Source organism: Atheta coriaria, unplaced genomic scaffold, assembly GCF_025399875.1.
Source record: "Atheta coriaria isolate IRGN ID8LTWV9N9 unplaced genomic scaffold, Caltech_Dcor_3.1 hic_scaffold_3_pilon, whole genome shotgun sequence".
NCBI classification, from domain to species: domain Eukaryota; kingdom Metazoa; phylum Arthropoda; class Insecta; order Coleoptera; family Staphylinidae; genus Dalotia; species Dalotia coriaria.
The window spans coordinates 9,260,069-9,272,464 of NW_027045445.1; the positions used below are offsets into that span (position 1 = coordinate 9,260,069).

Genomic DNA, 12,396 nt, shown 5'->3' on the forward strand with positions numbered 1-12,396 from the left:
AAGCAATTTAATGCCAACGAAATATTATGTAAAAGTGCATTTCCGCTTTTATTCACTGCACACGCAATAAGGCAATACACGTACTTTTTTTCCTGTTGTATTATAAATTGCGCAAATTATACAATTCCGGTACGTGGAGAGCAATTGGCCGCCAGTTGGGATAAAATTTGAATTCTCATCGAATGTAAATTTTCGCGTTTAGCTGCGGTCTTTTATGATAGCGCAATGAAAATTTAATCGGCGCGATCGCTTGCATTTGCAAACGTTTGCAACGTGATCGCCGCGTTCATAAAACAACACACGAATCTGCAATTACGATGGTGTCAATTAATTTGCGTTTGTGTCATAATTTATGTTCGGCCGTAAATTTGTTATCAACCTCTGCTGTTGTTAGCTTGTGAAATAAAATGTTTGGCGAATTGCACACATGCGCACGCAAACGGTTGCTAACATAACTTCAGTAATGATTTTTGTTGTTGTGTTATAACTCAACTATTAGAAATCGTAGGGTATTGATTAAATTATTAGTGAAAAGGTTATTTATTATAGGATATTATATTTTAATGAAATTATTTTAGTAAAATGGTAGGCATTAAAGGAAAAGGTTGTAATTTTACTTCAATGCTATTAAACTTTGTTATGACCCGGAAACTACAAGATTAACAAACATTCATTTCCTACTTTTTTTCATACATTTTTTAAATTTCTGGAATTTTGTTATTTTTAGGGACAATATTACATAAAAATAGTGTTGATTAATAGTTTTATGACTTATCAAAAGTTTTTGGTATGTTTGTGACGCTTTCACGCATGAACCACTCATCCAATTTTGATAAATTTGGGGTTAAATATAAATTAGACTTAGGAAAAAGACATAGACTACTTTTTGTTGCAAAAATAGAACTTAAAGGGTGTAAAATAAGGGATGAAAGTTGTTATAAAGATTTAATCAGAGTTATTATTATACAATTCGAATCTAGATGGCGTTACAGTGCATTATTACTTTTTTTTTCAAATTTATAAACCAAAATTGAGCATCTCATAGACGAATTTCGCACAAAATAAGTCCAAGAAACAAAAATACGATTACATAAGCTACTTTTTATCAAAGTTTTCAAGTTTTTAATTTAAAAAACTCATTTTTTTAGAGTCTATAAAACCTATTACTATCGATGCGTAATTCAAAGAAAAACATGAACATCCTTTATCAGCGAATTAAAATTGATGAAACTTCAAGGAACATGATCGTAACAAACTTAATGCAACTCAAACACAATAAAATGAGATAAAACGTAATGCGGGGTGGAGGCGAACACGAGACGAAGAAAGAGGAAGCAAATCCCTTTGAATTGAAACACTAAAACACACACACCCACACTCTGCCACGCACATACACACACATATATCGAATACGCGCAGAGGGCAATGAGCGCGTCCCCATGGGGATGTGTACTTGAGGGAGGCCTTTTATGTCCTCCCCTTAAATCCACTATCTGCACACGCATGAGTGCCGCCCGTGTGTGTGTCTCTATGTGTGCGAGCATTAGTGTCCTTTGGGAAATTTATCGAACTTTGCGTTGCGTTCGACATCAACGCAGCGGCCCCGAATTAAAGTTAAATCAACGCTAAATATTTGTATTCGTATAATCAAGCGCCCACCCCTGCGCGATAAGGGCGATAAAATATAAATAAAAAACGTGCACAATGAAATTGAAACATGACTTTATTGATTCCTCCAATGCCGTCGACCTTTCGCGCACTCACACACACGCGCGCATTTTTAGTTCGTTAGAAAAACAAGGCAAACATTTTGAAATATTGTTTGTTTGTCGTACGAAATAACAAGAAGTGCAATTATTTCTGGTTCCCTTTTGGTTTCTGCTTCTGCTTTCTGCATTGTATATATGGGGGTGCGGAACGCGCCGCCGCCAGACGCCGAATGTGAGAATGAGAGAGCGGGCGCGAGGAGCAACGAGCGAAATTTAATTAAAAAGTTGAAATTAGTTTTTGTTGTAATTTTACATTTTTAGATTTCTTTGCCGCGCAGCGCTCTCGTTCTCATTTATGATCTAACTTTGTGCTTAATTAAATAAATTCGACATTTGCATTTCAATATAATGCTTAAACTTACACATACATGACTGCGTTTTTAAAAATTAAAAAGTTTAAAGAATAACAAAATCTGAAGATAGTTTTTTTGTTATTTTAGATTTACCTAAGTTTTAATCGTTTGAAAAATCATTTAAAAATTAGTTCAGTAGTTATTGAGTTATAAATAACACATAAATATGTACTGATTAAGTGTTTAAAATAGTTTTAGACACATGAAGGTCAAATTTGGCAAAAACGAGTGTTAAGGTTAGTTGAATGTCAAGAATTGTCATAAAATTATACAAGTAACATGAAAAATTATACTTTTTTTAACTTGTGCGTAAAAATATTACTTTAGCCATGGAAAAGTTGAAAAACAAACCTTTTTCTACTTTCACGTTTGAAACGCCAGTTTTTTTTTCACGGTTTTTAGGCACAAAAAGCGGTATTTTATACACGGGCGGCCATGGTCGTGACTAAAGTACCTTATTCACGGGTTTTAGTTACCTAAAAGTCAAGAGTTGTTATAAAATGACAGAGATAATAAGAATAATATACATTTACGACCTAGTTCATTAAAATATTACTTTAAATTTAAAATTACACTTAAAATAAACATAGGTAAAACATTTTTCAGGTTAGTATTCCAAAAAAAAAAGAGTGAAGAAAATTAAATCCGCTTACTAATCGGATTTTCTGACAATTCCCCTCTCTTTCCGCTGCCCCTTCTCATGGCTTTCAACTTTCAGCCTTCCAACTTTGCATTCAACTTTTCGCTAATTTCGTATAATTTCTATATGTACACGAGGAACAAACTTTTAAATGGAACTTTCCGCTCGCTTCCCGCACCACGCGTATGACGGAAGCGCGAGTTTAAAATGTTTATTTACCGAAAATTAACAGCACACACACCGAATCATCAAACTAAGTGCAATCAATCAAAACAAATAGAAACTTTTAATTGACTTACGTTTAATGTTTCATGCGCGCGCACTGTGGCGCAAACTTTTATCAAATTAGTTTATTTCTTGCGCCGGCGCCGCGAACTTCCCTCCTTCTCTCCGTCCCGTTCGGGGTCGAAATGATAATTTATTAGTTTTCACAAGTGCGAGTATTTGTTTTTGATTAAAAATCCCGTTGAGAGATATAAACGTAATCAATGTCAAAAGATTACCACACATTATCGCGGAATTAACGCAACACTCGTTATGAAACATGCGAGAGGTCATGAGAATAACATGACATGGAAGATAATATAGTGTTATGACTATCATTTTAGTTAACTGTATGTTTTGCGGGCGCGCACTATATTTAAGCGACGCTCGAAAAATCGTAATAATAGTTTATGGATTGCAAACGATAATTAATCTCGGCGGAAGATTGTGCAAATCATGCTGTTAAAGCAGCGCCGGTGTGGAAATGTGAGGTTAGAATGGTTTGAATTTAACCTGAGTTATGCGTAAGTTTTTAATCGGCTTAAAGACAACAAAACTTGGTCGTTTTTTTTACGGCGCAAGGTTTATCTATGCATGGATCTTTAAAAAGATCAAACGGATCGTGGTCTTAAATATAATTTAGGTACAAAGTGGAAGAGACAGCTAAATTGGCACAAATAAACCGGAATTAATGCAAAACATGTGTGTGCCGGCTAAATTTAAATCGACGATATTTTAATGTTTATCTGTAATGTTTAAAAGCAATATAAATATAGCAGAAGTTAAATTAGATTTTCAACTTTCATACCAAGTTTACAATTACTTGCAAACTGTATGAAGTTATTTTATAATTACTCAGAAACCACTGAAGCTATAATCATCATTCTTGAAGCAAATAATACAGAATTAAATTTTACATCTAACCATAAATTATTACACAATATTAATTTATAATTTCATAGCGTAAAATTGATTTTTGTTTCAAAATATTAAATTAATTTTTTTAGTTTTTTATTTTTGTTAATAACTATTTAAATAAAAATGAATTACAAATAAACCGCATAAAATTGGATGTGGTATTTAACACAGAATCGATTATTGAAAGAATTAATATTGTGCCACTAGTCGTTTTTATGATATTAATTAAAATCCATCATAAAACGTGTTTCGCAATCGGTCCGCACCTAACAAATGTCTGTTTTGTTCCAGTTATTAATAAATAACTCGAAAACTACTTGAATTATTGTAATGATTATTGCTGTAGTTAATTTATTATTATATTTTTCATGTACACATTACACTCAATTTGTTCTAAATAATTAAATAAGTGCTTAAATCATAAAAATTGATTTCACGATTTCAAGGTTTGTAAATTGATACGTTTTCCTCAATAACTTTTTTAATGAGGCTTGATTATACTTAAACTGCACATAGTTGAATGGAGAATTTAATAAAGTATCGTTTTATGAAAGAATCATTATCGTTGTGCTTTGCGTTTTTATGATAATAATTAAAAACATAGTTCTCATTCGCTTATGATCCGATTATATAATATAACGGTCTGAACTGGATAAAATCATGATTTATTTGAGTTTTATATAAATAACTCGAAAACCACTAATGCTAGCGATATAATTCCTTCTCCAGTGGAATTCGTATTAAATTCTGAATCAAAGCACATTTTATTACGGGCGATTAAATTTATATCACACGTCTAAAATAGGTTTTTGTTTAAATTAATAAACTTTATGTGTTTTTCTCTGTAACTATTTCTGTTACATTGTTTTCTTAATGAATTATACATGAATCAACGCGGAAATTAATATGGAATTGATTTCTGAAGGATTGATTGTTGTATCATTAAGCGTTTATGAGTTATTAATAATAATGACAATAAAATCTAAGGTCGCGCGTTTCGGACCTCTATTCTTAACTTATACGAGGGCCTTGAACACGCTCGGCAACCAGACGTACGGCTGTGGGATATTCGCGGCGCGCTCGGCTACACTCGCTACATCTACAATCGGCTGGTGCACCTTGCGCTTCACTCGTCAGTCGTCTGCCAGCCGTCGTTGTGTGCGCATCGTCGCTTGTATCACGCGCGCGCCGAGAGTTTGTGTGTTCGACACGTCGTTTACTCCACACCGTGCGTCGTTCCACGCCGACCACGTTACAAACACTCACCGTGCGCGCATTGATTTGATAGTGTTTTCGACGTGTCTGCAGCGCACATGCTTCCACCAAGCAGCCGGCATTTTGTCGCCGCGAGTATAACCTAAACGCGAACGTGTGCGATTCAAATCAATGTGGAATATAATGATAATTGTGTGAGGATATCCATGCGGGATTATTTATCTAAACTACTAGTGGCAAAAGACAAAAGTGCAGACGCGCGCCGAGAGTCAGTGGTGTTGTTCCGTTTATAGATAGGATTTTGTGTTTATTTATTCACGGCGCAGCGAAGAAATAATAAATCTCTGCCAGCTGAAACACGCAGCGTAAGTAAACATTACTTAATAATAAATGAATTGTTTATCGCCTCGCGTGTTTGCGCAGCGTATTTACACAGCAAGTACGAGAAATATACGCGAGCAGCAGCAAATCGGTAACTTTGTTTTAAGTCATTTTGAATTGCGCGGGCGGCCATTTTAAACTATGTAATCATATTTAACGTTCAAAATGGCCGTCGAAGGGACTATAACTTGGCTTTTATTATCGTTGTTTTTCAATGCCATATTCGTATTTCGTTCGGAAATCGTTTTATGCAAATCGAAACAAATGTTTTAGTTTGTGTTTTATTTTATTTTTGCAATTTTGTTTGGAGCTGATTTAAAGTGGCTTCAAGAACGGAAAGTTTCCAATAGGATCGCGGATCCGTGCGCACAACAGTTTCGAATTTCAATTAAATTGCTCAATCATACATGAAATTCAATTTGAATTGCAATAAATATAAGCCCTCCCGCGAACGCAATTATAATTTGTTGCTAGCTCTCTTTCTCTGTTCTTAAACCATCGAATTGAGTGTGTGTTTTGTATGAGAGGTTAATGTGATTATGTTCTTTGGCATTTTTCGCTCTAGAATTCCAATTTAGCGCGTTATTTATGTGATAACTTGTTTTTCATGCTCTGATTTCGCCATGTAAATGATAAATTACGACACACGCGCGCTCGAAAACAATAAACAATAAGGCGAATTATTTCTAAATTTATTTTGTTTGTTGCGAAGACGAATGAGTCAAGCGTCGTGTGTTACTTAACGGCGTCCAGTAAGGTTTAAGCGAAACAATTGTGCAATTAGGTAACAACCATAAATCATAATCAATCGCGCTGGCAGATATTTGTTTATCGTCCGCTTTTATTGTTTATTATAGAAATTGCAGCGTCAGCTTTTTGATACTTTTATTATGTAATATATTTTGGTTGTGTTTTACAGTTTACGCAGTTTAGGTCTGAGGGTCTGAGGGTATTTTTCTGACATGTGTTCGGCCCTCGCTCAGGTAGTAATTCTTTTCGACAACCGGTCGAATGAATGTTTGGAGAGGCCTTGATTTCCCGATTACAGCTGGTAATAATAACCATCGGGAGATCTCGTTTCTCGCCACAAGTTGCCACAATGGCCGCGCCGTCTCGGGGAGTGGGGACACTTAAATCATAGTGCCTGCATGCCGGAGCTCTCTAAGTTATTACGAAATTAAACTTAAGTGGTAGGAGGATTTAAAGTTAAATTACTCTTTTCGTTAAATCTACACTGCTCCGCGCTATCTCTATTTGTTTATGTGCTGTGCTGCACAGTTAGTGTTCTTGCAGCGGTATCAAGTCAAATCAAATCGACTTTTGACGTGTACACTGCTAACTATATGATCGCATGCAAATAATTACTAAACTGCTCGTTCTGTAGGCCGTCCATGGGCAAATTGCTTCCTATTCGATGTATTGCTCTTCAAGTGTGTTCAATTGCTTGGAACGCGGACCAACAATCGACAATCATTGCTGCAATCGTTGAATTAATGTTTTTAATGTGGAGCTTTTAACGTTAATTGGGTATTTTTATTTAAAGTGAAATGCCGGCCGTATTTGTCGAAATGGGACGGCATTCAATTTCACAGAACATCAATTTAATCATCGTCGCGAAATATTACACAAAGGTAGTGGTGTTACGTTGTTAAATAAACGAATGGTAGAGTAATAATGTAAAAATAAAAATGTGTTAGTTACAGCGTTTATAAATCAAGAACGGTTATATAGATTTTGATGATCTGTGATTTGTTAGATTAGTTTTTGCTTCGAATAGGAGAATTATTATTAAAATATCGGAAATTGTAATTTTAAAGGATGTTAAATGAGGGATGAAAATTGGTATTGAGATTTAATCATAGTTATAGCTAAATAATTGAATCACAGATGGCGCTAAAGTTATTTAAAAAGGGATTTTTTGGTTCCAAGAAACAAGAAAATAAAAATTAATTAAACTTTGAGCAATAAAAATGCTCATCCACATCAAAAATTAAAAACAAATTCAAAAAGTGGAGCAGAACCACCCATACAAGAGTTTCACCGAATTAAATTCAGTTAATAAATAATTTATATGCCATTACATTTCGTTTTATATTAATTTGAACATTATTTATTTTTTCGAATACATTGCTGTCACATATAAATTATAATTCTAAATTTACAGCTTCTGAAAATTAATGTTTGCGTAATTAAATAATAACTGATACGGCAATGCAACAAAACAATTTTGTTCTGCACATTAAATTATATGCATTAAAATATCAGCAAGATTGTTGACGTTGACCTTTTTTTTTATTTTTACTCCGTTATGCAATCAAGTTAAACAGCTATCTAATAATTACGTTTGAAATAAAGAATTTATATTATTTTTAAACCAGCGTTATCAACGAAACTATGCAATGTTGAACGAAATAAAACAATTCCTTTGTTACAACCTCTTGCACAATTTAGTGGCATGATGTGCTCATACACATACCACTTCATTATTTTTTCCTTTGCTCGGATGTTAAGTTCTTTATTGCTTTTTAATGCATGAGGAAAATAAATGGAATCTTGAAATTATTAGTTGATATGCTGCATGAGTATAAGCATAGGTTGAAAATGAAATAAATAAACAATACGTGGGAATAAGGGCCGTGCGAACGTTTTTGGATAAGAATAAATAGAAAACAAAGGAGGAAAAAGCAATTTAAAAAATTAATTAACTCAGCTGGCGTAAGCTGCTTGGACTTTAATGAACATTTACAACGACGTAATAAAAAAAACTCTTAACGTAGTCAAAAGGGGACAAGAGGGAAGTATTTTCTTTCGTATGTGCGTGTATTTATCAATACATTTTCGGGAATATTCGCCGAAATGCAGCTTTGGGCTTTCGAGGATTTCAATCAGCATAATAGGATTTTGCTTCATACATACATCCGCAAGCGGCGATTGATTTTCGAGTCCCGGATTAGTAATTAATTACCACGCGCGCAAAAACTCGGAAGCAACTTGCAAAACAAACTTCTGATTTCAGTGTTCAGCGTTCCCACATGAATTAATCATCGCGGATTGATGTTGACTGCGCCGCACAAGTGCACACAACATCGCTTCATTATTATTAACATTTTGCGGTCGTTTCGAAAAGTCGAAAATTCAACGCCTTCGGGCTATACTCAACTTTCACGATGCGAGAGGAGAGTCTTTCGACACAATATCTCTTTTTCTCTGTGTGTGTGTTTATAATTATTTGATCATTTCAACATTTGTTGCCTTCTTCTCCGCGCAGAGATTAAACGACCATCGCTGGCGATATTAAAATGAAATTGCCATTTAATATAAAAAGCCGTTTATTCATCGTGAATGATATATAATCTCCTGATGTTGGTTTATAGTCAGACATGATACATGAGGTAATCCTGATTATCATAATTTGTATACACGTCGTAAATTATTATTTATGTTTTCCGCTTATTAAACGAAATTAAAGTCTCAGCTAATTTCATTAGTAGCCGTAAATATAAAATACGTTTTGAAACAATTTAATTAAAATTTAATCTATGTGAAACATCGTCGTTCAGGTTTATATTGAAATCGTCCAAATACGGAAGTATTCGTCCGATTGTGTTGGTATGAGAGAATGTTGGTAATAAGCCGATAATTACGTTTACTGTTAGTTCAACTTTATTGCTGTGCCAGCCTGCCAGCGTCGAGTGGCTGGTGAGTGCTCGGGAATGACGAGGTCAAAATCAAAATTGTTTCAACGCAAGTTCAAATATTTTTTTTCTTGTTCCAGCGTGCTCTACGATGATGATAACAAGTTAATTTAGCGTTTTGTAACGCTCTGTATAATGTAGACGGAGTGTAATAGCATGGCATTATTTTACGAGCATGCTAATTGCATCATTATTCTCTTCACAAAGCAGCGTTTTCAATTTTTCTATTAACATATTTTATTTCTAGTTGTATTAATCATCATGAGAGATGGCTTATTAACTCTCTGGCATTACAATTAAGCAAACAAGCTGGACAAATAAAACGATTACGTGAAGGCTAACTTGAAATTGTTTACCACATCAAATGTTTATTATGTCGATTACAATATCCGCTTGTTAAATCTCATTAGTTTTGCCAAGAGGAGAAGATATTAACCCGGTTTGTGTGTTTTTCTGTGCGCTCGGTGATATTTGATTTGGAGCAACGTACACACGCAGTAAAGAGCAAGCACTACGGAGACATTATAAATGCTTCCATTATTGAAAAGGTCATTGCAAAGTGCACCAACTTCACAGTCGCGAGCACACCAACTATAAATAATAATCTAATCTAGTTTATAGGACGTCGTGGTTCTTTTTGTATTTCGTCAAATGATGAACCAGCTGAACTCTTTTGTGATTGCTGGGAACACACAGTTATTGATCTTTTTAATTATGAAAGCGATAAGAACATGTTTACGATATGGCCGTTTCCTGTTTTGGCTCTGCGCTCGCATAATATAATGTGAACAGATTGAGAGTTTATCTATCAGAGCCGAAATGAACCGAAATTGACGTTCGTTATTCACGCTCGAGTGGCGCTTTATTATTTATTATTAGCTGTTATTGCTGTCTATGCAGTCGAGCATAAATCATACTGATAATCATTTATTATCCTGTTCAAACGAAATAAATGCACAAATATATGGAATTATGTCGTTTTGATAATGATTATGTGTGTTGCTGGCATCAATTATGCGCTATTGACATTCTTTTCGGCGCAAGTCATGCGAAATTGCTTTGGCATTGTGCGCACTTAGTCACTTAGTCACTCCGGGTTCAGTTTCAGCTTGAGCCATTTGTCGAAAATAAACAGTTCAATGAAACATTCATTAGCCTCAACTGGGCTTTTATTTGCACTGAGGATGATTATTTGCTCGTTTGCTTTTTATTTGCTCACTTTAAGTTGCTTGCTTTGCGCTTTTTGTTCGTGTGTTCACTTCAATTGCTGGCGCGAGAACGAATGGAATATTAAATTAATTCTGTTTGGAGTTGATTGCTTGTTACGGACGAGGAATGTGCGAGCGAGATGCACGGCTCCGACATGAATATTTACAGCTATGACATAACATTGTTTAAATATGCGTTATTACGACATCGGTGAATGAGAGATGAAATATGACATGGTTTTGTTTGAGGCGCATTTAATATTTAAGGAAAAATATTAAATTTATTATATCAAGGGTGGAAGATAATAAAAAAAAATTATTTCGGGGTTTATGTATTTTTCACAACAACATTATGCATTTCTAAATATTTAAAGCGTGTTGTGTTTCTATTTCTAGAGTTCTACTCTCTTGACGAAGAGAAAAGACCTGACAAAAACTGGTTTTTCAGTTACGACTTACTGTAAACATTCGGCCGATAACGATGTTTACAATTTACATACGCGTCGATGATAAACTCCCGATGGAAAAATGAACGTTTGCTTCACAAACACTGAAAACGAAACAGGTCAAAAGAAACAAATTATACACACATATCACTGTGTACACACACGAAACGTCTCCTCTAAGCAGCTATTATTGAAACATGTGCATTTAACTGTTAAGTCGAAACGAAAAACACAATTTCAAAAATACATATTTGAATAGTTGCTTTATCTCTTGTCTTCCGAGACCGAGAGGCAAAACAGTCGAAAAGAACAGAGAGAAGAAAACGAAAAAAAAATGCAACGACGAAAAGTCATAAAACTTTTTAATGATTCTCTTTCTCGGGACGGGCCTTGGATATCGTTCTAGCCTCGTTCCTTGTTCCTCCACGTCCGTGTGTTACAAAATAGAATTGAAACTTGACTTTTATTATGTGCATTATGTGTGCAGCAGTGCTCACAATGAAAATGAATCGAATCGCTTGAAAAGTTCGCGAGCGCGCAGTCAATATCGTAAAATCGTAAAACGAAATTTATTATTATAATAATACTAAAAAGAATGCACACAGAGAGAGAGAGATAAAAAGCCGATGTAATGTAACAATGTGTGTTGGAATATTTAATTTATATTCCATAATGGATTATATTGTGTTGGGCGGACCATGCGAGTGAATTCAATTTTGTGTTAACAATATTGAAAAGAGACTACTCGTAGCCGATCGATTCACATTCTCAGCGCTCTGGCAGATGCTAAGGGTAAATCCAGTGCACCTGCTTCGATTGTTTTATAATTAGCAAATTGATGCATGCATGCGTATTTATTTCCACTTAGGACGGTTTATTCACTTAAGTTTTATGTTCGTTGAATACAACATTTATTCATTAATAGTGCAAGTTTATTGTCGTGTACGTAAAGTAGGCTATTAACTACTATTTTTTACGTGCATCGCGCATTAATAACGTGTTTGGGAAATTTAATTGCATGCATTATAATGAAATTGTTTCAGGGTAATAATTCAGCATGATAATTACACTCGATGACGAAATTTTCATATAAGGAGTAAAGGAATAAACTAATATTTGATTTTGTGAATGTATGCAACCCAATATACACACTATTTGTATTTAAATGCTAAACGAATTATAGGGTTTGTAATATTTTAGATCTATTTACGTACGTAATCCATACTGAGTGAAAATGTCGTCCTCGATACGTGTTGGAGTATTGTATTAAATTCGTGTACGTGTGAGCAGTGTGGGCCTTTGTTTTGAGTGGGGCATTAATCGAATCGGGGCGCTGGCGTAGTCGCATTTGGTCTAGTCTCTTGGCCGAAAGCCTGATGGAGAACTGCAGCTAATTTGCTTGTGTGTGCTTTGGGCTCTTCTGCTCAAATACGAGCGCGAATCGTGTTTGTGGAATGCTTTTATGCATTTAGCAGTAGCGCAGGGGCCCGCATTGAGATGCCCTACG

At 34.9% G+C, this 12,396-nt stretch overlaps 1 protein-coding gene across 5 annotated transcripts in view; it reads left to right on the plus strand.

Annotated features, from left to right (window-relative positions):
- The window catches only part of LOC135803798 (TOX high mobility group box family member 4-like), a 59,369-nt gene that overhangs the window by 37,104 nt on the left and 9,869 nt on the right, over positions 1-12,396 (plus strand). Inside the window, exon 1 of one of the 5 annotated variants that reach the window (XM_065317502.1) lies at positions 5,072-5,524. The exons of the other annotated variants lie outside the window; for them this stretch is intronic. The gene's annotated coding sequence lies outside the window, so the exon portion shown is untranslated. Of the gene's footprint in view, positions 1-5,071; positions 5,525-12,396 lie in introns of those variants that run through there. 5 annotated transcript variants of the gene reach the window in all.